The 27492-nt window shown below is 35.3% G+C and overlaps 1 protein-coding gene across 6 annotated transcripts in view; it reads left to right on the forward strand.

Annotated features, from left to right (window-relative positions):
* LOC118190545 (SEC14-like protein 2) overlaps nucleotides 1-27492 on the forward strand; it is a 186482-nt gene that overhangs the window by 61808 nt on the left and 97182 nt on the right. The window contains exon 1 of one of the 6 annotated variants that reach the window (XM_035361274.2): nucleotides 5638-5794. The exons of the other annotated variants lie outside the window; for them this stretch is intronic. The gene's annotated coding sequence lies outside the window, so the exon portion shown is untranslated. Of the gene's footprint in view, nucleotides 1-5637; nucleotides 5795-27492 lie in introns of those variants that run through there. 6 annotated transcript variants of the gene reach the window in all.

The raw sequence follows: 27492 nt of genomic DNA on the forward strand, positions 1-27492 counted from the left end.
CAGTCGCCTCATCTAGGAAGAGACCGAGATCGGTTCTCAACCCGGACTATGCTGCAAACCCATTTAAACGGGCAAGGTATGCTCACACTGACATGCATGTGAATAATTACTTCTCGTTCCTTCCCCTTCCCGCCTCTCGAGTCTTGAATGCTTAAGTCATTGACCGGAGGAACCCCTCCTGCTTCTTTAAGAAGAAGCTTTACAGTCGCAGGCGACTGAACCTAACTTTTTAAATCTAAAGTCAATTGACTATTTCTCTACTTCAAAATAGCTCTTTCAGCCCTTCTAAAAGGGCTTTTACTTGCTTTTAGCACCCCTTAAGAGGTGTCAATCATTTGGCCTTAAAGACCGCACTGAATAGCGGGCGGAAACGAAACTGCTCCCTCCGTCAGCTGACCAACTGACACAGCAACTTTTTTCGACGCGTAAGAGCGTTCCCCCCCGTCCTTTCCCCTCCGCGAAGTTGACGTTCGCAAAGAAAGATCAAGTATCAAGGAAACACCTGCTTTTATTTTCTAGTCTTTAGCAAAAAGTTTTGTTTAAGATGACTGCCCCTATCTAATTTATTCTGGCTCTTATTTTGGCGCAAAATTAGACCTTCTGAGTTTTTTATTTGTTTTCAGTGTGAAGGCACTTATTCTTAAAAGCTTTTTTCGGCTTAACAAAAATTTTTACCTTATTAGAATATTCCCTCTTTTGATGATGACATTTTATTCTTCAGATGATGTGGAGGTAAAGGCGTTTATGCCTAAGAACTCCGTAACACGAACTTCCTTGATCCTTGATCCTTGAGTGGCTATAAGAATATTCAGGGTAAAAAGTTCAGGGCGCTGTTCACAGATCCCGCTGTCAGAGGCATTAGGCACTTCTCTATCCTCCATTCACGCCGCCTTTTGGAAAGCAAAAATTTAGGGTATTTTCAGGCTCACGTATGAAAAGAGTAATAGTTTTTTGTACGCATTTTCATTACTCTTTTATATTCGTTTTATTTTTGTATTTTTATTTTGCGGTAAAGCCGCTGAACACTGGTAAGTTACATCCGAGGTTCGAGTCCCGCGAACGGGCTGCCTGCATGGGTATTTTCGTGTTTTTTCCCATATGTAACGTGTATACGAGACAACTTCCTTTAGAAAGTCGTCCAAGAAGGCATTCCTTCCCTTAGGAAGGTGTGTGTTTTGCTATATTTCCTCGTATGCTTTGCCATAATCAAAGAAACCAAACCACCCAAATAACTTTTGACTTATACAATGATTTCACGTCTCTCCTCAGAAGAACCCTCAATTCTAGACTTCAATGAACTTATTTTCATTAAGTCGAATATGTTGCGCTGTGCAGGATATTAGTTTCTGAATCACTATTAGCAATGAAGAGGGCATCAGTGCACGAATGAGGAAAAGACGGATAACATCGTCTGTCTCTGAGTGTCAAAGACGACATACGGTGGGTAAAAAACGTATTGGCAGTTGCCTATATTTGATCATATTAGCTAACAAAGGAAATGCTTGATAATTTTAGCTATGCACAATGAACACAGGAGATAATAAACACACAAGTCTAAAGAAACTTTCATTTTAATGTGCCTTTTACACAGAATATACATACAAAACGTAAATTTGCATGTCAAAAAAGTATTGGCAAGATCATACAGCAAAACGTAGGAACAAAATTTTATACTTTATTCATAACTTTTGTATTTATAATAGCTTGTAATCTGTTTTTCATAGAGAAGAACAAAGTCTGGTTGTACTATTGGGAATTTAGTGCCATTCGTGAGAGAGTATAAGCTTAAGTTCATCTTTATATAAAATTTTATGTTTTTTGGACATCTAGGTTCAATTTGTAACATAAATTTTCGCTTGGATTGGATTTATTTCAGACGATTTAGGCGGTGTCTTTAACTGTCGAAACCTTATAGAGTAACCACTCCCGGGTCACGTTCGCTGTATGCTTAGAGTCACTGTTCTGTTGAAACACGTATGATGTTGCTAAGCTAAGATTTTGGGAACTGAATTTCAAGTTATGGCGCAATATGCCAATGTATGTACCTGCTGTCATAATACCATCAATGAAGCACAAGTTACCAACACCGTTGGGGGGTGTGCTACCATACAGTCCAAACCACGACGCTCCCTCCACCATGTTTCACAGTCGGTGTTAAATGCTCTTTTTCAGTTGGGTGTTTAAGTTTTTCCCCACATTGTCGCCCATCACTCCCGAAAATCTTAAACTTTGATTCGTGGGAGAAAATAACTGTATTCCAAAACTCGTGTAATAAATTATGAGATTTTTCAAAATCTAATCTCTTTCTCCTGTTTATTTTTGAAATTAAAGGTTTATTTCCCCCTAGCTTCCCTTCCATAATAACCTTCTTCATATAAAACAGCCCACCAGCAGCCGAGCGGTAAAGTCGCTGAACACTAGTAGTTCGGTCCGAAGTTCAAATCCCACGAACTGGCTGGATGCATTGGTGTTTTCGTGGTTTTCCCCATGTATAACGTGTATACGAGCCAGTTTCCCTTAGAAAGTCCTCCACGAAGGCATCCCTTCCCTTAGGCAGATAGCCCTAGTGTGCTTTTCCATAATTAAATACACCATCGTAAAACATTCCGTGTAGTTTCTACACTAAAAGTTTTATGCAAAGTATTAGCAACATCTTTGGCTAACTGGGGTGCACTTATTTTATGGTTTTTCTTAACCTCTTTGATAATGCTACGTTTTTCCCTTGCAGAAAATATTCAATGCCGTCCATTTCTAATCTTATTTTCTGTCGATTCTGTCTCGTTGAACTTTTCTACACTTCTGACAGTAATTAAACTTATTTTCAGCTGTATTCTTATAGCATGATGAGTTAAACTCTAATTTCTGAGTCGAATAATCATGTTTTTAACATTAACATCCAACTCCTTCGAAGTCATTTTATCACAGTATTAGCAAAATAACTTATTAAAAGAGCACTGCAGACTCTATACTAACAGGATTTCTTATCAGTCTAAACAGGTGACCTCAACATAACAGAATTTGCATAGCAATTAGAACTTTGACAATACTTTTTTGACAATACTTTTTATTGTTTTGAGGAGGGAAAACACATAGCGTTCAAAGAACGAAAACACAAGTATTCTGATATTTTCATTTAATGATTCGCATTTATTAATTTTGTTGATGAATTTTATTTTATATTTTTTACTAATAGAGTATATTTAAAATTATTCATGATTATCAAATAAATAATTAATGCTACTTTAAAATTTAAATACTTAATACTGTTTCTTTGTTTTGTGAAAATGAAAGATTAAAAATTTTATGGTATTAGACATATAAATTTAAATGACTATTTTGAATAAATTAAGCAAATATTTTAATATTTTTCTTTCGAGGAAAATATAAAAATTGTAATGTCATTAATCATTATATTTTAAGTTATTTAAAAATGTTTGTATTAATGATAAAGTTTTTATAATTATTATGAGAATGAAGTAAAGTAAAATTAATACAGATACGTACTGTGAAATTATGGTAAATGCATGTTAAAAGTTAGGGTTAACTGTATGTTAAGTATGGAATATGTTGACTGGTTTCATAATAGTGGCCTATTATTATCTCTGCGCAATTGCTCCTTTCATACTTCTTGTACTATAGTATAATACTGAAAAATTTGAGAGTAATTTATTTTATTATTACTTTTTATTATTATGAAATGTGTTAGTGCAGTTCACTGAGTCCAGTTACTTTCTGAAAGGAACAAAGGCCTTTCGAAGTAACTGTCATAACATCCCTTAGCCACTAATGGAGAATAAAAAGATTAATTAGTTCAAGTGGATATGCCCTATTGATGAAAATGGTTGCTTAGAAGTTCTGAGGGGCATTTCAGTTTGGTAAAATAAGGAATTGCAAATGAAAGATAAGAACGGTGAAACCATAATTTCTGTAATATTATTCCTACTATATTTATGATGATAAAAATATAATTATAAATATGAAAATTAGTCATAAAATTGTATGTATTTTACCATTTATTAGAATAAGTAATGATTATTTAAATGTTTTTATTTGGGATACTCTGTGAAAACAAAAATCTTGCCTAAAGCAATATGATCATGTGAACTCTAAAACAGAAAACATTTGGACTGAAAATGCTGAAACATTTAATAGGATTCTAAAAATTACATTTATTTTCTAAAAGTTTTGATATTTAAAAATTATACTTTAAAATTATTAGCTCAAAACGGCAATTTGCCCAGAAGGGTTATTGATTCCGTTTTGGCATTTTGCTTTGATTTACTATAAACCACGAATCAATTTTTAAATTTTTGCCATCAAATATTAGAGCCCTCTATTATATGTAAAGAATTAAATAAGAATCTGCGTAAATGTATGTATGTTTCTGGCGCTGTGATAAAACAACGGTACCTAGAGGCATCAAATTTTGAATAACGTACATCTCAACCCGAATATCGGCATCTGGAAGCGCGAATTTGGAATTTTATTATCTACTTAAAATTTTGCAAAGCATGAGTTTTTGATTAAGAAACTCAACGATTTCAAAGCGAGCAATGGCAAAACTGTACGAAAAAAAATTTATCTCCAGCGCGCAAGACTGTGTAAATTCTAAAGATATACTTACTCTTTTAAATATTTTGTGATATTGCTGTTGAATTGAATTTAATGGTTTAAGTGCGAAGAACATGATATTTAATAAATAAAGGCAACACACAAAACGTTAAAAAAGCGCCCCTTTGTGCGTAATAAAATCTGAAAGTTTTATTGATTTTTTTTTAAATTATGTTGGTCAGAATTTTGATTTACATTTCTCTTCATTTGCTACTGCTTTAACCCTTTTTCTTTAAAAAGACTGTGCCATTTTTTCCTTAAAGGGGAATATGTAAGATTAAAAAATATATAAAAGATAAATAACAATTTTGCAATAGCCTCTAAATGCTTTAATTAATTTTCCCTCTCTATTCTATAATCTTTTTCTGCATAGCGTCATTTTAAGATTAATCCATGTTATGACTCTTGCATAACGCTGGTGATGTAAATGGAACTAAAACCCAAACAGCCATTAATAATTTTACAGCAATATTTATTATCAAATCAAAATGCATTGAGAACCAAAGCTAACTATGTACATATATCCAAATTTTTCGAATATCCAGATGGCCAATAGTCAGAGTCCGGTTATATGGAAGTTCTGCTGTATTTGTTTTTATAAGAATATTCTATATATTTATGTAAAGGTTTAACATATAAATGCAAATCGTTTCCTGAACATATTTCATGCCTTTTTTTCGATGTCCTGAATTTTCATAGATTTTTGAGAACGTTTATTTTTCCTCACATATTTTTCAGTCATCTTACTACTTTAAAAATATTAATCGATTCTTACAGTGATTTTTTTAACATCCTTTAACAACTTTACAATAAACAAGTCATGAAACATTTTTGAAGATTACAGAAGTCACGTGTATCTTCAAAATTTTATGCTGCCAAATGTAACCACATCTTACACGGTTAGATTCTCTGTTACTCCCCTCTTGCTGAATTTCGTCATTCTGACATAAGCCGGAAGTGACGCACCCAGGTTATTCAACAACTCTCGTTCACTGTTACACGACCTGCAGCGGAAGTAGATGTTTGAGTCATGTGCTATGTTAAGTTACTCCGTATTGTCCGTTGTTTTCTATGTTCGTATCGTTTTAGCTTTGGCGCCTCTCGGAAAGCTATGATAATTTTCAATGAATTATTTCTCGTGTAACGATCGCCTATTGATTTTCCTAACCCACGACGAAACACGGTAAGGTTATCGCTTTCATTTTCAACCACTTTCTTTCATAGGCATATATAAAGATTCTCAGTTTCTCCCAATGAAATTGTGAGTTAAAATTATTTAAGTATGCATGTGAATGCAAGTGAAATAATGATAAATATTGCACATTGTTACCATTAATAACATATAAAAAATTCAGTCTAAATTTTGATAGCTCATTTAAACTAAGTTTCTGTATTTTCTATTTCTTCATTATATGAGAACTTTTACACCTTATAGAGACTTAAATTCAAACAGAATTTTACCATGCATGCAACAGCATACAGTTATATATTTCTATTATATGTAGATCTGTGCAAACATTTTGAAAGTTCATTTGAAATCTGAAATGAGAGCCGTGAAATCTGTATTCTGCGTTTGACTCTAGTTTCAAACTCAGCGGAGTTTTTTTGGCCCAATCATAAAGCACAAAGAAAAATGAGTTAATTAATTACTGATTAAATAACTGAATTGTTTGCTATATTGTTGCTTTTAAAAGATTACATTATGGATGAGCTAGTTGTAATGGAGGAGTTCGGTAATTCACGTCAAGCGAAACGAATTAAGTATCAACAATAAGGAAAGGATCATTAGAGGATAAAGATATGATTCTTTTGTGTTTTTAAAGCAGCTAATAACAAAAGCACATTTCATCCTAAAGTGGCTTAATTGCTTTAAACTTATAAAATGCTATCAGAACGGTCTTATTATTCCTATGAGCTAAATGCCTGTCATTTTCATAACTATACGGTTTATTTTAGTAGTATCAAACTGATTCCAGAAAACAAGATTTTGATATGTCACATATGCTAGTCTTTGTATTTCAATTTTTAAAATTATTATGTTTTAATACTGAATCAAAACCTCTGTCATAAATTTAAGACTCAAAACTACTTGCCTTTTCGCATTTCGAAGACTGAGAGTTTCAAACCGCAGAACACTAGTAGTTCATGCCACCTTTGTTTTCGACAGAAATCTTCATATTTGCCGGTTGTCTTCGTATACTTTACCGTATTCAAACAAATGAATAACAAGTAGACAAACCAGTTTCATACTTTCCATATGTGTAACGTAAATACGAGGAAAATTACTTTAAAAAGTCCTTTATGAAACATCCCATCGCCTATTCTCACAAACTCCTTGGGCTTTGATACAATTCACCTATTTTGCAATAGTAACTGTGTTTTACAACAAAATAATGCTAAGGCAAAAAAAAAAAAAAAAAAAAAATCCATCATTAACCTCAGATTAAGAAGAATAATTATCAATAAATTATATAAACTCTTTCCAAGATTTCCATTCCATTAAAGCAAGCTTTAAAACAAACGGTTCACGTGCGTGTAACAAAACTGAGTGGTTTCAAAATACGAAAATTTAATGTTGTCTTAGAATTATTTATTCTTTTAATGTTTTATGAAAAATTTTTCTTTTGTGCTACATGATGAGCAGTAGAATAAACGTTGATTTTTGTTTCTCAGTTTTTTTTAATTTCTTTATCTGTCTGACCAATAACTTAGTAATAAACTACTCGAATTACTGGTCATTTCGCCTGGTTCCGATTCCCGCAAAAAAGTATGATTGTATGTAAGCATGGGCATAGCCATGACCTGAGATAAGGGGGGAAGAACAATAAAACTGAATTAAATTTTAACTCGAATATTCCTGACTGATGGAATGGAAAGATAGCTGAGCTCTAGTAATCCAGTCCGTTCCACTACAGTTTCAAACTTTCAATCCTGGCAAAATGGCTAGCAGCAAGAGTGCTTTCGTAGATATCCTATGTATAACGGGAATACGAGCCAGTCCCATAGAAGATTGGCCATGAAGATATACCTCCCCTTAGACAGATAGTTTTCGCGTGCTTTCCTGTAATCTAATAAACGAATAAATAAATAATGGGGTCAAATGCACGAATAAGCGAGTTGTTGAAGTTTGAGGGATAGGAAAAGACTGTTTTTTAGTCTTTAACTCATCTATGCTAAATAATTCTAGAACTGTCTATCTGTTTTGATTCTTCTTTCTCAATTAGCTTTCGATGCACACTTAGCATTCGTAACATTTAAGCGACCTTCTGTTCCTGTTGAGCACAACCAAATTTGTATTATATATGAAGTACTAAATGAGCGCTTAATATTCGCAGAGTATATAGTTGAAATAAATAAAGAAGAGTATGTTTTATTTGCAGGATAAAAGTCATCGCTTCGTTCATCAACTTAATTTTTTCATTATATCATTCATCATATCATTTACTTATTTATTTCATCAATCTTCACTTTTCATCTGTCTCTAAACACTGTGGCAGAGTCCTGTCTCTCAACCAAAATTTTCCAAACCGCATAAATCCCGAAAACGCTGCACATTTTAGCTAAATTCTTTTTCTGTTATCTAACATAACTAACTAGCAACATAACTAGTTGCAGTAACAGTAACGAAACTGCTGATAAATAGTCACTGAAAAATATCCCCCCAGTCATATTAAAAAAATCCAGATGAGAAATTAGAGATCTTTTCTAAAATTCTTCAGCTATTAAATGTTCCCAAATCCTAAAAATCGTGAATTACATTTCACCATTTTTTTGCTAATCTTTATCATTTGTAAAATAATCACAGGAGGTAATAATAGCAAATATAAATTGTCACTGGAAAATATTTACGCCCATTTATGATATTGAAGAATCCAGATAAGAATTTTATTAGAGATCCAAGATTCATAGATTGTAGAAATCAGAGGATTTGGGAAATGTTTTTAGACTTTACAACAATCCTCGATTAGTTGTAATTCATTGCTAATATTTTGCTCTATATACACAGGCGGGTCATGGAATATGCTTTATTCTCTTGCTTTACGATGTTCTTTTAAGAAAAATTTTAAAAAAATCTTTATATAATTCACATATTGTAGCTTATTTAGATTTCCTGATTATAAAATATTAGCCACAGATAATAAAAGCGTGAAGGTGTAATATTAATATCACATCAACAGTTGAAGAATTTGAAGTGCAAAAAGTCGATGATACATGTATTAACTCTTTCAACTGCTATTTAAATTCAAATGATTAGCGATTATTGAAACGATAGATAGAAAAGCTAATGAACCACAAATTAATTTTCCTAGGTCAACATAAATTAATCTGAAATAGAAAAATGAAAATTTTATAGAATTCGCAAATTTAATTTTTCGTAAGAATTAAGTAATTGAAGCTACTAATCATTGTATAATTTCAATTCTTTATACCGTTAACTATTTCAAATGTAGATTTGTTTGGAATTGCTAAGGTAATTTACGGAATTTTGGGAAGTTTTACAAAAATCGTCCTTTTGTTAGCTTATTACATAACTGTTAATAGTGATGGATTTTTGGTTTGGCTTAAGTGATTAGGGGTGCCTTCGTGGAGGACTTTCTAAGGGAAACTGAATAGTATACACGTTACAGATGGGAAAAAACCACGAAAACGTCCATGCAACCAGCACGCTCACGGTATTTGAACCTCGGACCGACCTGCCAGTGTTCAGCGACTTTACCGCTCGGCCGCTGGTGGGCCTGATGGATTTTTGAATCAAGAAGTTTAACTGTCCGCTGTTAGTAGTCCCATAATTTAAAACAATGGAATCTAAATTTCAAAAGAATTTGAAATTTACTGCGTCTTAAAATATCCCCAAGATTTCCTTGCATATATTTCCCTTGAGTAAAGATCAGTGGATTAGCGAAAGCTATGTTGCATATAAAAATGTTTAAATAAATACACGTTTTTCCAAACAGGCAGCCAATGAATGTTGGTGCATTAAATTTTTACCAATAAAATAGAGTTTGGTATATAATAAAAGTAACTGCAACGTGAAAAAGTGTTCCCAGATTAATATTAAATTTGCAGCTTGCACACACATATAAACAGAAAGAATGTAAAATTTAGCAAGCTTTCGACTATTTTTTTTTGACAGCCGTTTACTTGCTCCTTTCATATTTTTCCTCATTTTTACAGGTAACCTGTTAATATTTTTCTGTTAATTATAATCTAGGTTATTCCTCTTAACTCTAAATTTTTAACTGCCCTCGAATTAACCATTCTCATATATTAGAAAAAGTGTACCGGGGATGCTGTAAGCTGATTAAAGTTAAAGCGATTCATTTCCCTCTTTTCCTTCCGCAACGTGAAAGAATGGACAAATTTTAGCATATCTGAAGGAGAAAGTGAGTGTCCGTTGTTTAGCACTGTGTCTCAATTCATTATTACGTTTTAGTTAAAGCAAAGGCGAGTTTTCTGCTCCGAAGTTTGCATTTAGTTTAAAGTATTGTGCAAATGTATTATCTGTATAATGTTTAACAAAGTTTTTACCCGGAACTTTGCATACAGGGAAGTTTTTGATTAGTTTTATGAAATGATTTGTTTTGTTGACTTTACTGCTCATTGTTACGCAAAGTTTGAGTTTATTGTTTCACCTTCATTTAATCTTTATTTAATATCATTTATTTATCATTTAATTTCTTTTAATCTTATCACAAGTTTCAGAATGTATATACGGCTTGTTGGATTTATTCTCCATTTCTACGCTTTCGTTTATTCGTTAGAGAATCGGGGGATTTAGTAGTTTTAAGCTAACCGATGACATCATCCTCTATATTACTACATCTAAATGGGAGTTAACTGCACTTCTGCAGTCTTTGAAAGAAGAATATATATATAGTTTTATTAAAAAACAGCCTCATTCACTGAAAGAGAAGAGTGCAAGAAATATTAAGTATTGATCTGACTTTTGGAAGAGACCTGAAAATCGAAGTGATAAATCTCTTTCCATCGATTTTATTGATCGATTGTAAAAATGTATTCTAAGAAGGAAACTGTTCCAACAAGGGCGGTGGCTTTTCGTATCCGTTATTTAAAGGATTTAACAAAGAAGTGAAATTTTTCAATTGGTTCACCTGACTGCTGGTATAGATAATAACTCTTTAGTTAATGTAAACTAGTATATGTTTTACATTTTACGGTAAGTTTATCGACGTTAGAAATAGCGTAATTTTGATATATTTCGCGTCACGTTAAACTGTCAAATAATGGCTTCATAATATTTGCTTTATTGCATCAATCATTGCAAACGGTCCGGCATATTCCAAATTTTGAATACTGTTGCTCGTTCATCAAACTTAAGATTTTCCATTTATCTATGAATTTATGTACTGTTTATCTGTGCAACAAAAGTTGTAAATTAAAAGATTTAAAAATAATAAATGTATGTGTATTATGAATGTTTACATTATTATTGTAAATAACACATTTTTCTAAAATAGAAAAATGTCACATCCGGAAAGAATCTTTCAAACCTGAGGAAAATTGCTTTGTACAAAGACGGTAAGAAAAGAAATAGTTTTTACCCTAGAGGATTGCAACTATTTATTGGAATAAAATAACTGTAAAAAGCGGAAAATGTTAATGGGTTCAGTACATTCTCTAGCTAGATAAGGCAGTTATCCGATGTGTATCAGGGCAGGCATCAGAACTGGTGCAAAAACATAGAGCTGAGCATCAGAATTTAAATAGTGCTAAATATTGGAAGCCCTGGTAAGTAGAATTTAAAAGTAGCAGAGATTTGCACAGGGTGACAAAAAGTCTAGCCCTTGCCCAAGTATGGCCTAGCCTAGAGTTCACAAATAGTAGCCTATTGTATAACGGGCTTGGTGTGGACTTAATCGAATAGGCAATATTTTGACATTTTGGGATGGACATAAGTGCGTACCACCGTTTGAAATGAATGCTTGATCAGCAGCACAGGAAATTATATATGGCTTGAATGTCGTGATAAGGATAGCAACCAAACTAGTCGCAGAACATTATCGACATATTGGGCTATTGGAAAGCATGGAGGAGTACTGAGCGTACTTGGCCAACGTAAGAAACAACTTCCTAGTCAGTCAGTTCTGACGTAAGACATTTAGGATTCTGTAATAAAAGCTGTTTTCGTGCGCTAATTGTCATTTATAAACATTTACGCGAAAGCTATCGCAGAAAACAAGGTTCTTCTTTGTTCGGCATATCTTTGGACAGTTGCCTTTTTGATGAAATATCTTGGTGTTGTTCCGAATCTATTTCAAATGTCTTATTTTGAAGTATCCATAATGAAACAAAAATGTTGTAAGGATCTTAAGTTTTACTAACGTTTATTTTATTTTAAATCTTTACTATCACTTCTTATTTTCTACTTCCGGCCAGAATTATAAGCGTGAAGGAGTTTATGCAAAGTTGTCTGGCGAACGCCAAGTATTTAAGTGTGGCCTTTTTGCCAAGCAAAAGAGAGGAAGCCGTGAGTTCGAAGCAGGCCGCTTACCTTAGAAGTTACGCAGTTGCTACTTTGCCTTCCAGGCCAGAGGTTTTAATCCTCTTGATAAATTAAACGTATTGTAGTGTTCACAGTCTCTGTGCTACATACGCTTTCTGTTATTATAAGGCCAATCTTATTCTAAAGTTAAATTAGAGTTTAGTTTTATTTTGATATCTTTTAAGTTAGACCCCGAGTGGAGGGTCATTGTATTCCGAAGTACGGAAGTCATTGTATATAAAGAAAAAATAAAGGGTTTTGTATACCCTTCGTCTGTATCCTGTCTACTTACTACAATTAGAGAACATAGCTTTAGTAAGCTCTCTGTTCTAGTCAGGTCATTGTATGTTTCCGAAGAAGGTTAGAAGAAACATTGAACCTGATAGTGGCGCCCGACGAAGAATAACCATGGCCGAGTTTCAAGAAGAACATGTGCTGCCTGCAGAAACAGCTCAGAATCCAGAAATGCCAGCTGCCGCCCTGGAAGGATTTGGGTATATTGTCCAGACCATGCGCGCTTCGATGAAACCAGAAGCAACGTTTAATGGAAACTCACAGGTAACCAGTTTTTTGGGAAAATTGGATGACCACTTCATGCTCTACCCCGTGCACGAGTTTCAAAAAGTTACCTTAGCTACCAGCGCTTTGAGGGGCCAAGCGCTTAACTGGTTCAAATGTATCGGCAGAAGTCTCTTGGGTCAAGCAGGAAGTCCCACCTATACCTACGAAAATTTCAAGACTGCCCTACTAAAAGCCTTCCCTGTTGTAAGGGATCGTGCGAAATTAGAAACAGAACTTTTCAGTATATATCAACAAAGAATGGAAAACATCTCCAGGTTTATTTTAAGAAAAATTCACGTTTTCAAGCTCTTGTATGGAAACCGTCCGGATCCTGAAATAATTCAAGTGATTTTGCCGAGGTTACTACCCCAAGTGCAAGACTTTATTGAATTGAGAAATCCGACTACACTGGAAAAATTATTTGAGCTAGCAATCCAGTTTGAAAGTAGAAGAACGGCGGACGTCGAAAGAAGACGCCAATATCAACAGCGAAACCAATTTGGTACGCCAAGACTACAGCAAACTCAAGCACATGGCTACGGAGAAAAAGCGAATCAGTGGGCAAGGAAACCCGAGCATTCAAAAACAGCCGGCGAACGTCGACAGTTCAATAGCAACCCAGGAAAAAAGTCTCAAGGCCAGTGGAGAAAGAAGGAAAGCACCGAAAGAAAAAATAATTTAAACTAAAACGGATTTCTGCTGACGAGAGGGTGCGGAAATCCGAAGGCCACGAAAACCCCTCTTCCTACAAGTTAAATACAGTAATGGTGAAAAATTTAACTCTTCCGAAGATTGAAGTCTTGGTAAATAATATCCCGGCCACCGCACTCCTGGATACCGGCGCGCAGTGTTCCTGTGTGGCAGAAGTCTTTTTTAGAAAGTATTTTCGCAAATACCGCATATATAATGCGGATAATACAACAGTATTAGCGGCGCAAGGAGAACAATGTAAGTGCGTAGGTAAAGTACCTTTGTACATCCGTATCAAGGACGAACAAGTAAAGGTGATGTTTTTTATAGTAAAGAATTTGCAAGCACACTTAATACTAGGAATAGACTTTCTTTCAGACGCACAAGCTACACTGGATTTTAATGAAGCGTCTCTTAAGCTGACGATGAAACCAATGCGTGTAGAAAAGGTTGAACCGCCAAGGGTAAATCTCGACCACCTGCCTAATGACGAGCAAGATAGAATCCGACAAGTGGTAAGTGAATTTGCTTCCTTATTTAGTGATATTCCAGGATTTACCCAGGTTACTAACCATAGTATTGACACAGGAGATGCATTGCCGGTTCGTCAAAAACCATACCGGTATGATAAGAATAAGGAAAAAATTATAGAATGGCATATTACCGATATGCTACGTAAAAAGATCGTAACGCCTATCTCAAGTAGTTATGCTAGTCCGGTGGTTTTATGTAAGAAAAATAATGATTATCCTTTGGAGCATCCAAAAAGGTGGAGATTCGCTATTGATTACCGTAAATTAAATTCCATAACGAAATATCCGGTATATCCCTTACCGATTATAGAAGAAATTTTAAGGAACATAAAATCAACCAAATTTATGACAACTTTAGACTTAACGAATGGTTATTTTCAAATAGGGATCAGGCCTGAGGACGTGCCTAAGACTGCTTTTATAACCAAGTCTGGCACTTATGCATTTTTGCGAATGCCGTTTGGCCTTTCAGGCGTCCCAGCAACATTTCAGCGATGCATGGACATTGTGTTAAGACCTGTTCTCGGAAAGTCCACATTTATCTATTTAGACGATATCATTATTACTAGTGATAATCTAGACCAACATGTACAGGATTTAAGACAGGTGTTTTCTTTATTAAATGAGGCCGGTCTAAAAGTTAATGTCGAAAAATGCAAATTTGCAGCCCCTGAATTAAAATATTTAGGTTACAAAATATCGCAAAAAGGGATCGAGACAGATGAATCAAAAATAATCGCTGTACAAAAGTATCCGACTCCAAACACGGCAAAGAAGCTCTCTTCTTTTCTAGGACTTTGTTCATATTATAGGTCCTTTATAAAAGATTTTGCGGCTATCGCTGAGCCGTTGTTAAAATTAAAAAGGAAAAAGGCAAGATTCTCGTGGACGGCCGAAGCCAATAGTGCTTTCGAAAAATTAAAACAAGCATTAACGCAAGCCCCTGTGTTGAAATTTCCTGAAAAGGATGAAAATTTAGAAATTTCAGCGGATGCTTCGGATTATGCGGTAGGAGCGGTACTTTCGCAAAATCAGCAGCCAGTAGCATTTTTTAGCCGAACTTTAAATCAAACACAAAGAAACTATTCCGCGACCGAGAGAGAGGCACTTGCAGTTCTGTTAGCAGTGCAAAAGTTCCGAGTCTATTTTGGAAAGGCGCCGATAACAGTATATTCTGATCATGCGGCGGTAACTAGATTGTACTCTGGAAAAAATTTATCCCCAAGGTTAATAAGATGGGCACTCAAGCTGCAAGAATATAATCTGGTAATCAAGCATACCCCCGGAAAGGAAAATATCGTAGCAGATGCCCTGTCACGAATTAAATTAGACGAACAGGGTAATACCGTAAAAGTTGCAATGCTGACAGCGTGTACAATAAATTCCCGAGAAACTGTAATAACCGAACTGGGTAAGGATCCTGAGTTTGGAAGTATTTATGAGTATTTGAAGGATCCTGAAAATTTTAGCCACCAAGATATTGTGGCGATAAGAAATAGGGCGGCCCATTACGAACTAATAGATGGTCTATTATTCTACACAAAAACTACGAATTCCAACAACGAATTTCGACCTGTTATCCCAGCTAGTCTTAGATTAAATATCCTACAAGAGCTCCATGACAGCCCTTTAGCTTCTCATGCTGGTATTCGAAAAACTATTCAACGCGTACGCGAGGCAGTCTACTTTCCTGAACTGCAAAAGTTAACAAGGGCGTATGTCCAGTCCTGCCCAACATGTCAAGCCGTTAATTATATTAATTTCCGCCCGGCCGGGTTTCTAAATAGTATTAAATCCGAATTTCCAAATGAAATAATCGGCATCGATTTATTGGGCCCTTTCCCAAAAAGTCAGTTAAACAAAAGTCGCTATCTCCTTGTTATAGTTGATCATTTTAGTAAATGGACCGAAATTGTTCCCTTAAAATGAGCCTCCGCGAAATTAGTTACCGATTCTATTTTAAATAAATATATTTTAAAATACGGGGCGCCCCTAAAAGTTATATCGGATAATGGTCCTCAATTTGTAAGTAATATATTTGAAGACATGTGCCAAAAACTGGGCATACGTCATTTAAAAATGGTCCCGTATCGGCCGCAATCAAATATAGCGGAACGGGTCAACAGAAATATAGTGAAAATTATCCGTAGTTATGTTAAAAATTTTCATAAAAGCTGGGATAACTATGTCAATGAATTTGCTTTCGCCCTTAGGACCGCAAAACATGATACAACGGGCAAAACTCCTGCTGAGTTATTTCTAGGCAGAAAGGTTATAACACCGTTAGATAAACTATTTTATGTGCAACAAAGAGCCCCAGAATTTAAAATGGGTGATATAGAAAAACTAATAAAAGAAGCAAAAAAGAATACGGAAGTAGCACAAAGAAAACAAAAATTGTATTATGACTTGAAACGACGGGGAGTAACTTATAAAGTAGGGGATGAAGTACTAAAAATTAAGCATTCACTTTCTTCAGCACCAGAAGATAAAACTGCCAAATTTTTTCCACGCTTTGAAGGACCATATGTTATAGAAAAAATAACTCACGCTGTTGTAGTATTAAAGGCAAGAAATGGTGAAACCTGTTCCGCAAACATTGACCAGATAAAACCATTCTATGACCGTAATAAAATGCAAATCATTTCAGATCTTTTGCAGGATCCGGTACGGCAGACACCGCAGGTACAAGTTCCAGAGGTGGGAAAACGACAAGTACAAGGGCAAGCCAATGAGAGACAGAAGCAAGTGAAAAGAAAATTGCCCCGCGGAAAAATTGAAGGTACAAAGAAAAAGAAGCCGTTCCACCGTCCAAAAAACAGAGTTCACGAACACCCCCAGAATGAAGAAGGGAGAAGGACGACGTATGTGGAAAAGACCGGGAGAAAGGACGGCAACTATAACCCGGCTGTGAAACGGAAGATTGACTCATCCGACAGAACTCTCCGCAGCAAAAGTCGCCGAACTGCGGAAGGGCCACCAGCGGCGGAGGAAAAAGTACAAGAAAAATTTGAACGGCCAACAACGAGGTCCAAGCAGGATCACGACAGAAGTTTCCCGGTTCCACCAAGACCAGCTGCCTTCAAACGGCCAAGACCACAAGCAGAGGACAGAAGGAAGATGTTCAAGGGTGGCCGTAGTGGTGAAAAACGGAAGCTTCCAGAGGAAAGCACTGAAGGGCGAGCCCGTACAAGAAGGAGGATCAACCAAGCTACGGTCTGCAGCACCTTTAAAGACTGGGCCCAGAAAAGGATGTCTGAATATTACAAAGATAAGTAAAATTTTATGTTACTTTACAAACTTAAGTTAATCTTTCATTCTTACTGCAAGTGGCAGATTTCAAGAAGTTTTACCTCATGCGAGGTCTACCTTTATCGCCAAAAGGGCGAGAAATGAGTTGTGACCGATTTTCTTATTATGTTTTTCAATTACTCGCGCGTAAAACTAAAGTTGATGTATAATAGCGTTGTATAAAGACTTAAATATTGTAAAAAGTTATTGTATAAATTTTATTTAAAACATTCTAACAAGAAAGACGTTTTAGTCTGAAAGACTTTTTGAAATGTAGTATTATTTCAATGTAGAAAGAATTGGCACTTGCTTTGAAAAGAATAGAAGTTAACAATGTACTACTAATGTATGTTTTCAAATGTGTAAAATTAACGGCATCTTGATATGTTCTTGTATACATGTGAACTGTTATTTTGAATGTTTAGAAATACCGTGATATGGTAAAAGTGAAAGTAATGTTAAAAAAATTTGTTATTCGTGTGACTGTAAAGATTAAATCATGGTGAATATGTGTTAAAGGTTGAATGATGTAGTTAGGCTCTCTGACGCTACACTTTAGAGTTAGCCACTTTCAGAATAGTACCTCAGGGTCTAGAGTTGAAATTAGGGTGTGTTAAGAGGTCTCGTATGTTGAATTTTAACACGTTAGTGTTTTGATTGTAGGAGGAAGTGTTGAACACATAGACAGAAACACATTCGTGTTTGGTGTTTTTACAACACATGTCAGAGAGCACGGGGAGAGATAATTAAAATAGTCATGAATGAAATAAGAATGTTAAGAAAAGTATATTCTATATGTTATTTACAATGTCATTCTGTAACATTTCATTAAACTAGTTTTCCTTCCAGATCTCTGGAAGGAACCAGAATTGAATAAAGCTCCTGTTTTGATGCAGTACAGATGAAAAAGAAAAAAGATTGTTGTATATTCCGGGAGCTGCTATTGTAACAAATTTCTTTCTTTTAAAATTTTCTAGTTTCTAGCTAAGTTATGATTGTTAAAGGTTGGCCTCGCGTTAGTTTCTAGAGCTAAAAGTTTTCAACAAGGTCGTTTTAGACCTCAGTTTCAAACTAATTAACTCTGGCGGGAAGTATGTAAGGATCTTAAGTTTTACTAACGTTTATTTTATTTTAAATCTTTACTATCACTTCTTATTTTCTACTTCCGGCCAGAATTATAAGCGTGAAGGAGTTTATGCAAAGTTGTCTGGCGAACGCCAAGTATTTAAGTGTGGCCTTTTTGCCAAGCAAAAGAGAGGAAGCCGTGAGTTCGAAGCAGGCCGCTTACCTTAGAAGTTACGCAGTTGCTACTTTGCCTTCCAGGCCAGAGGTTTTAATCCTCTTGATAAATTAAACGTATTGTAGTGTTCACAGTCTCTGTGCTACATACGCTTTCTGTTATTATAAGGCCAATCTTATTCTAAAGTTAAATTAGAGTTTAGTTTTATTTTGATATCTTTTAAGTTAGACCCCGAGTGGAGGGTCATTGTATTCCGAAGTACGGAAGTCATTGTATATAAAGAAAAAATAAAGGGTTTTGTATACCCTTCGTCTGTATCCTGTCTACTTACTACAATTAGTGAACATAGCTTTAGTAAGCTCTCTGTTCTAGTCAGGTCATTGTATGTTTCCGAAGAAGGTTAGAAGAAACATTGAACCTGATAATGTGAGTAGTGGATTTTACTCCGTTGTTTATTAAAACTATCTAACCTATAATTTGAGGCTGGTTTAATCGATTATGGCAAAGAGCACAAGGGCTCTCTACCTAAGCGCAGAGATACTTTCATGAGACTTCCTAATGGAAACCAGCTGTTTGACATGCGGCATATTGGGAAAGCCATGAAATCGCCGATGCAGCCAGCCGAAGACAGCTCATACAACTAGTGAATCAGTCGTGTAGCCCCCACAACCACTGCTGGGTATATAAGGGGACGTTTACAGAGTTGTATAATAATTAAGTTGTTATAGTCATAAGGTGTAAAAGTCATTAGCTCCTTTGACATCTGCGGAGCAGGTTTAAGCTGTAGCTAATCAGGGAAGAAGTTGTGCATGCATGAATTTGCACTGAACTAACGAAATCTTCAATCGGATGTTAGTTCTTTTTTGCTTCTCTGAGACTGGTCGGTTCTTGTTTCATCGTGGTATAAAAATAAAAATTTAAAACGTTTAAACAAAATCTTTACATTGGTTTGCATGATATACAGATCGAGGTAGAAGTGCAAGAGACACCAGTTGTCTCCAACTGGCCACCAGATAACACCTCTATCCGTTTCCCATCTTCAGCATTCAAAGGCTGCTGTGAGCACTCGCAGTGGAAAACTCGAGGAGGTGCCTTTGTGCAATAATTACTTGACACATATTTAGCTCTGAAACAGAGTCTTCAATGCAGACTTAATCATCGCCCTAAATTGTGTACTAATACAAATATTTTTGAATAATAACACGATCTTAATGTACTTAATAGTAAATAAAATAAAATACAGTTACAAAGTCTGCCCTAAAACCATATTTCATTTAAGAACTATTGTAGCTGGTGAACTATGTCATTGGTGATAGTAGTTTAATGTTCTTTTATGTTACTTGACGCAAATCCGTCCCTTCACTTGCTAGTTTATTCATGATTTTGTTGATTAAGGGTGGAGTTTAAGTGATAAGTCGTGTAAACATCCAGTCAGTATTTTGAGGATGTTTCAGATAAAATTCTTTAGCCCATGGGTGTTAGAAGACATAGTGGTCTGGGTCTCCCAAATCCCCACCCTATGCAAATGTTAGAAGAAATATTGGCCGTAACTTGTTAGATATTGGATAACCAATGAGTTGCAACTTGTTAGTTCCTCTGTAACCTTTTGGAAGAAATCGTGTGTTATCCTCTCTCGAAGTCCCATTCTTGTTGCCAGACCTCGAGTGCTATTTCCTTCAGTCTGTATTTAAGGTGAATGCGCGGCCAAGGGATGTTGACAAATGCACCCAGTTTGCATTTGAGCTGCTTGTTTTGCTAGTTCATCTGCCTTATCATATTTTTCAAGGCCGGATATTGCGCAGCTGATTTCGTTTTGGGTTGAAATATTAATGTTTTGTACTACTGGAGAGGAATTACTGGATTTGTATAGCCAGGAGTATTCCCTGGCTGTCAGTGAGAACATTTATGTATGTTCTTCAAATATAGTTCCTTTGGAATGGAGATTGATGCTTGTATGGTGGTTAATTCTGCTTGGGGAAAACACTGTTGTTCGATAGGTGCCTCTGCCATGTATTGGAATTTACTGGACCTACTTCAGCAAGAGCCGCTGTCTCCAACTTGTTACCAATATTTTTAACCATTACTTTATGCTCCTGGACATTGTTTGTGGATTATGCTTGTCTGGGTGTTAAAATTGTATTTTGTTTGCAGAGTTTGCTGGATGATTTCAGTGGGGAAGAGGTTTTTGTTCGAACTGATCTGGAATGAATGCCCTCTCAGTTCCACTCTTTGTTTTAATTGTGGCGTAGGATTTAGTTCTTTTCGCTATCATAAAATGTGACTAGATCTACCTAAGTGTTTATCTTTGCGTATTCTCGCATATACTGGAAGATGAACACAACCAGAGGAAGGGTGTAAAAGATCATTTTATTGAGCACAATATAATTTAGAAAAGACACGGACTTATGTGCTTGCATACAACTTAAACACATACAGCACAACTCAAAAAACTTAAAAAAGAAGTAATACTAAATTAAAAGATAAGAGCAGTACAAGACTACACAATTCAATTTAATATAACAGATTGACTCAGAATCTACATCAGCATGATAATTCGGCGGCATGAATGCGTAGCCGTTACTTAAAGTTAACAGCTGGAAGAAATAGCAACATGCGCTCTCACTACCAAAATCACGCTCCGGCTAAACTTTTTGCTTCAACAGTTTAAATACACTTTTGTCCACTCTAACTAATTTACATCCTGGTGAAAACGCGCAAGAGAAATCAGAAGGGACAGGAAAGCCTAATAAATTAAATTAAAAAAATAATTGTAAAAAATAATGTACCTCCCAATTTCCCACCCCAGAATTTAACTATCGTCACTAAAAAATATTCAATGGACTTGATAAGAATAATTAAATTCTAAACCTAATCCTGAGTCAACTTTCACATTTTTTTAGTCTTAAGAGCAATTCATTTTGCAGACGAAATCTCTGCTTTCCGTTACATACACAGCTTTCTTCTTAGAATAGTTTCCCGTTGTCTCCTTCCAGAGAAAAGGTTGAACACATGTATTATATTCACATACCTTTTAAAGGTTTTACGTAATTAGATTAATTTTCATTTAATATCACATGGGGAAACTTTTACTCAGCACATTATTTCCAAATTTTAATTCCCCTCTCCCCTGTTCTTCAGCAAAGCATGCTGATATGAGTGCGTGTATTTATGCAAAACGTGTTCCACATTCCCGTCTAACCAACAGCCTATATGTTAGAATTTAGACATACGAGACTCCAGAAATACATATGTTGTAGTGCATTAGCACATAAGGAGTATTAAGTACGTTTCCTATATTTAGCGCAGTTTTAATCAAAGATCCACAAGTCAAAATAACTACGAAATCTTTATTTAACAAATATGAGAATTCTGTTTAAGTGGAACACCAATTAAAGTAACAGTCTTCGCAGACATTAAAAATTGAAGTATTGAGAGGAATAACTTGCATAGAATCATCATCAGTCCTAATATCATCAGCCTTACTTATTTAGGCAATAAAAAGAAACGGGATCATATTTTGACACATTACTTGAAAGAGAAAGCACTAACTGAATTGCACCTTTGGCCCTGGTACAAGTAGTTAAGGTAAGAATCGAATGCTCCCGACCTCCGCTTTCTCTCGCCAATATTTATCTTGGCGCACGTTCGTTTTTTTATGCTTTTGAGTTTCATTATGCAAAAATACCTAAATTTATGCTAACAACATCCTATATTCAATTCTAAGCCTTGCGGTGCTGATTCTAGTGAAAAATTAGTATTGGCTGGAGAGCCTAACTTTAATTTTCATGCATTCTCAAGCTAATTTTTACTTCTAACGTAAATTCTACGATTAGCTTGACTTTAACTCTTTCATCCATACACATTTACAAGAATGCAAAAATACCTTGAGCTTTAACACGTTTCACGAAAACGTTTACATTTACAATTACTAGAAATAATTTGAAATCATTTACATTAAACAAAATTTTCTACTTTAAAGATTCACTTAGTTGAAAACATGCAAACAGTTCCTAAGCTCAGTCTCTGAGACTAAAGTGAACATCTTGTCGTTATTTTAACTTGATTAAAGCGCCTTGCTGAATAGAACAGTTAAACGAAAACTTTCCAGCCAACTTCGTACTTAGAATTAAAATCAAACTTAAACAGCGTAATTTCCATTTGCCTTTTGTTTGCTGAAGTTAGCCATTCTTTTTTGTAAGAACTGCTCCCCAGGAGGCAAATTTACTAATCTGCTGGACCCACAGTCATTCACGTGGTTTCCTGCTGCCATCCTTGCCCATCGGCTCTTTTTCTTTCGTAAGCCGCTCTTTTTTCCCAAACACCCACCTTCTGGTACTGACTAGGGTTTGTAGCTGCTGGCCGCTTCTGGGCTCTGGCCGTCGACGTTTCTTGTTCTGTTCGCGAATTGTTAGCCTGGTTCGCCGAAGGATTTCGCTGCTTCCGAATCAAATCCTTGTGCTGGAGGTAGTTTTTCCTTCAACGGCCGCTTTCATTAGATAATCTGCTCTACACTCTGGCTGATGGCCTCCTTTCTCGGCACTTGCAATCTGGATCGTTGATTCTTTGGCTGGAGTTGCTTGTCATTCATCCGCCCGCTATATCTCCGTAGGTGGTTTTCTTCTATTTTCGTTTCTTCTTGACTTGCTCTTCTTCCGTGCTGGCCCTGGTTTATTCATGCTGTTTCCTTTGGACCTCTAATGCCTGTCTTTTGACTTCCGTCTCCCCCAATCTGGTCTCCTTTTCTTTTTTTGAATCGCTAGTTTTGATATTGAAGGCCCATCTTTTGTCTTTGGCGCTGGTTGCTTCCTTTCTGCCAAAGATGATTCCTGCAAAATCCCCTTAAATAGCGGTTTATCAGCGCGATCGTAATATTTTTTCATTTGTCCACGTTCGTAGTAATGTTCTCGTTATTTCCTTTTAGTTCCACAAGTTATCGTACCACAAATTCTTTGTATAATGAGCGGTCCTTCAAGTTTGGGACAGAACTTAGCCACTTTTTCCTGTGGGGGTCAAGACAACGAATGTTTTATTTTAATAAATTTATCCCTGGTTTTAAAGTCGAAATCTTTTCTTTTCCGAACATAATAAAGTTTGTTTTACTGTTGCAGTATTCAAATTTAATATTGTTTTATGAATAATTTTCTGAATACTTGTTAATTTAAATCTTTCCTCCCCTTTTCTGTACAAGAAACAATGTCCAAGGGGGTAATTATTTTACCCCCCCCCGAAATAATTCTGCTGGAGTTTCTCCAGTAGTGCCGCATTTGGCTGTTCTTAGGGCAAAAGCCAATTCATTGACGCAGTCATCCCAGGGTCAGGGTCAGTGATCAGTTTTTACAGCTATGGATAATTCTCACTATGTTTCTAATTACGTGTTCTTCAAAATTCGATTGTGGCCTATAAGGAACTATCTTTAAATGCGGTATGGCAAGCGCATTTGGCTGATAAACTGGGGGGGGGGGCTTCTGATATAACCCTAATTAGTGCACCATATTTTAAGATATATTTATTAAGAAAAGAACGCCATTAAACGTATCAATTTTAACAGACTACAGCAGCAAATGCATTCTTTGTTGTAATTAAAGCATGAATGACTGTACCATTCTTCCAAAATTAAATGTTCACTTTTTCTACAAATCGTGTTATGTCTTTATTAAAACCTATCAGAAAGAAAATTCAGGAAACATGTGCTAGAATCACAGAATACAGTTCTAATAATGGTACTTACATATTTTGCAGTCGACGATGAAAGTTCGTGGAGAACCTACAAATTTATGTTTGTTATTCTGGAGGAAGTTTAAAGAAACAGGTCGCTCTTTATGTGGTTAGATATTGTACAGATATATGATATAAAAAAATTGGTCGCAGTTACATAAAACCAAGGCGAAAATCTTACGAGGGTGATGCAATAACACCCTTATCCATTATTAGCTCTTAATACCAATCTTTGGCGACTGTTTTTGCTAGTCGAAAATGGTTGACGGGAAAATATGTAAGTACCGTAATAATTTCTGATGCAGCAGTTTCATTGAAGTTCTCCGCATAACCTTCTTTATTAATGTTAGGCATTTAATTGCACCGTCTGTTTTAAATTCATTACGCTAATAAAACGTGGTATACATTGAACTCTTTATAATAAAAAAGCATAATTAATCTCATGCATCATGTCATTTGTAAAACAAAAATTCCCTGTGTGTGGATACTCTATGGAAATTAGAAGTAAACTATTAATCTCCATTGATTTCACCTTATCTCTGCTCGGGTAGCCAATGCATAACGATAAATTTTGCCAACTTATCAACAAAGCTAATAAGCGTCACAAACGTTTAGCATAAGTTCCATAGACGATGACTGTACCCAAATTATAGAAATATTTGAAGATTTGAAATTATATTACATAAATATTTTGACCTTAAAAGTTATGAAAAGCAATCAATATAATGGGAAGCTTGTATCTGCAATTTTTGTTCGAAATTTTATACAAGCCAAAATGCTTCTGTAGGTAAAAAAATATTTCGTATTTGACCTTGCATGCACTAATATCAGAGTTATCGGTTTGCTTTGGAATCAGAAGCTGAGTTAATGAAGATTTTGACTTAACTTTTTTTTTTAAAAAAGGCATTTGTTGATATTTAAAATTTAATACAACCTAGAATAGACAATAAATAAAGTAAAATGAAAAAAAAAAAAAAAAAAAAAAAAAAAAAGGTTACTCACATGCAATAGTTTTATTTGCAGAGCTAAATCATTTCATCATTTAAATCTTCACATTCTTGATCTTGCTCTTCGAGTAAAATGTTTTACGTCATTCAATAAATCAGAAATCGTTGCAGAAATTTACTTAGCTATCTCACATTGACACATCAAGTATGTAAAAATAATTCTGGCTCTCCTTCATTATGCTCTAGTTGGAAGAAGAGGCTGTTTGAGGAAACTTCCTTGAATTGAATTAGCAATTTTTAATGCTATATCCATTATTTCTTTTCTTTTGTTGGCTATCACTTGCTGGTAAGTTATGAAATGTCAGCTAAAAAAAAACCTGGGAATTTCTCATCATTTTGGCATAAATTCACTTATGCGGCCTATTATTGTTCTTGCACTATCTATTGTTATTGGAGCTAATTTGAAAAATACTAGCTTCAGACTAATGAAGATTTAAAATAAATTGATTATATCTATACTTCTAGTCCTTTCTTAAAAAATCATCTCTCATTTCTCAGCAATCTTCTTTAGATGAATAATCTTAAAAAATTACATGGCTGAAAATAAGCAGTTGGGCTATGTCATTTATGCCTGCCGATTTTCACCAAATTGAAGGGAAAAACTAAAACATCTACCAGCGTCGTTATGTAAATGATGTCTTATAGTTTCTCTCATTTTCTTAATCCGCTGCCTCACGATATTTCGAAATATTGTAGCTTTTTAATTGCATCAATAATTTCCGTCTTGTTCTTAAAATCATTAAAATGTGAATGTGACATTATCCGAGAAAGTTTCTTTTATCAGTCTCCTTCAGAAAGTGGTTTACTTTTTTATTTTGGCTAAAATATTATTGACTTTGGATGATGCGATAATCAACGTGCGATTTCAACCTAGGCATTTTAAAAACATTCTGTTGAGCCACACTAAGCCTTAAAATTCCTAATTTATTATTTCTCAGGTCACTATATTGTGGACAATCTGTCTGATTTTTCTTATATTTAAAATATGCCTCTCCATATTTCCATTTTCAATAGCTGCTACGGAGGGGCTCAATATTTAGCAACAACATTTTAACATTCATCATAGTTTCATTGTAAAAAGTAATCAAGATCTCATTCTTCATGAAAATGATAAGTCCTCGAGTTTTGGGGGGGGGTTGACTACTGATTTAATGGGCACTAAAATGCAAAAGAAGTATATAAGTGCATAATTTTAATTTAAAATATAGAAAGCAGGTATTTATATTTTTTTCACAGCGGTAGAGCCCTGAAAATTGGCACTTTTCCTATAGACTCCAATACAATGACACCCTTATGGTGAATACACAATTTATGTACACCCCCCCTCCAAAAAAAAAGAATTAAAAAAAGGCACATCGAGGAGTACGCTAGATGATATTTTTAGTAGCAAGCAGATGACAGAATGGCGTAAGACAACACTCTCCCCCCTCTCTTGACAGCTGGCCCGAAAGATGAATTCTCAATGTCAGCTACTAAATCAGCTACGATCGTTTGTTTACGCTGCGGCTAGGCAGGACATTTCCGAGAAACGAGATTCTAGTCGCACTGGTTTAAACGGGAGGTTTCCAAGAAATGTTTCGTCTAGCCGAGAAATAGGTGCGCATAATAAGATGTAAGAGAAATTTATTTTCTTCTCAAAATACAGCTTTCCCTTACCAGCAGGAACTAAACACCGGCGTTTTTCTAAAGCACAGACCACTACAATATATCGATAAATCAATACCACAACCACTGGGAACAAGGCACTCTTTCAAGAGGCCTATTTCTGTACCGTGAGAGACGCAAAGATAACGAGATTGCCAAAAGCTGACGAAAGAAGGACACAATAGTTTCAGTCAATTTTAGCAAAAGAACTTTTATCACAGTAGCATACTGGATGTTAGTTTCAATAGTTTCTCTTTGAAATTTTTCGCCTTCTAAAAGAGTGCAGCCTCTTTGAAGGATGGCTATGAGGATAAAGTATAAATATGACGACAGTGAGGATACAAAGGATGGGCGAGGGTAGCTCCAACACCCTTTCAAGATGATTCGATGCATGAAATTGCAACCACAATTATGGTGAGATTTAAAGGTGGTGACCATAATATTAGATCACAAAATTGGCCATCTCAGTATTGCCCTATAAGAAGATAATCTTGTACCACATACAACAACGTAATCTCCGATGTCATACCATGCATCAAATGCTTTCATGTCGGAACGAAATTTACCTGTGAACTTTCTAAAAATGCAAGATTCGTAAAATGAAATTCGTTTGTTTTCCTATCATTCATTAAATCAGAGCCAAAGGAAAGTTCATTTCATAGAAAGAAGTTACTTTAACTAAACCTTGGAGTGACC

The sequence above is a fragment of the Stegodyphus dumicola genome, chromosome X1 (assembly GCF_044657685.1).
Source record: "Stegodyphus dumicola isolate Sdum_Otavi_A_Nest chromosome X1, ASM4465768v1".
Taxonomy (NCBI): domain Eukaryota; kingdom Metazoa; phylum Arthropoda; class Arachnida; order Araneae; family Eresidae; genus Stegodyphus; species Stegodyphus dumicola.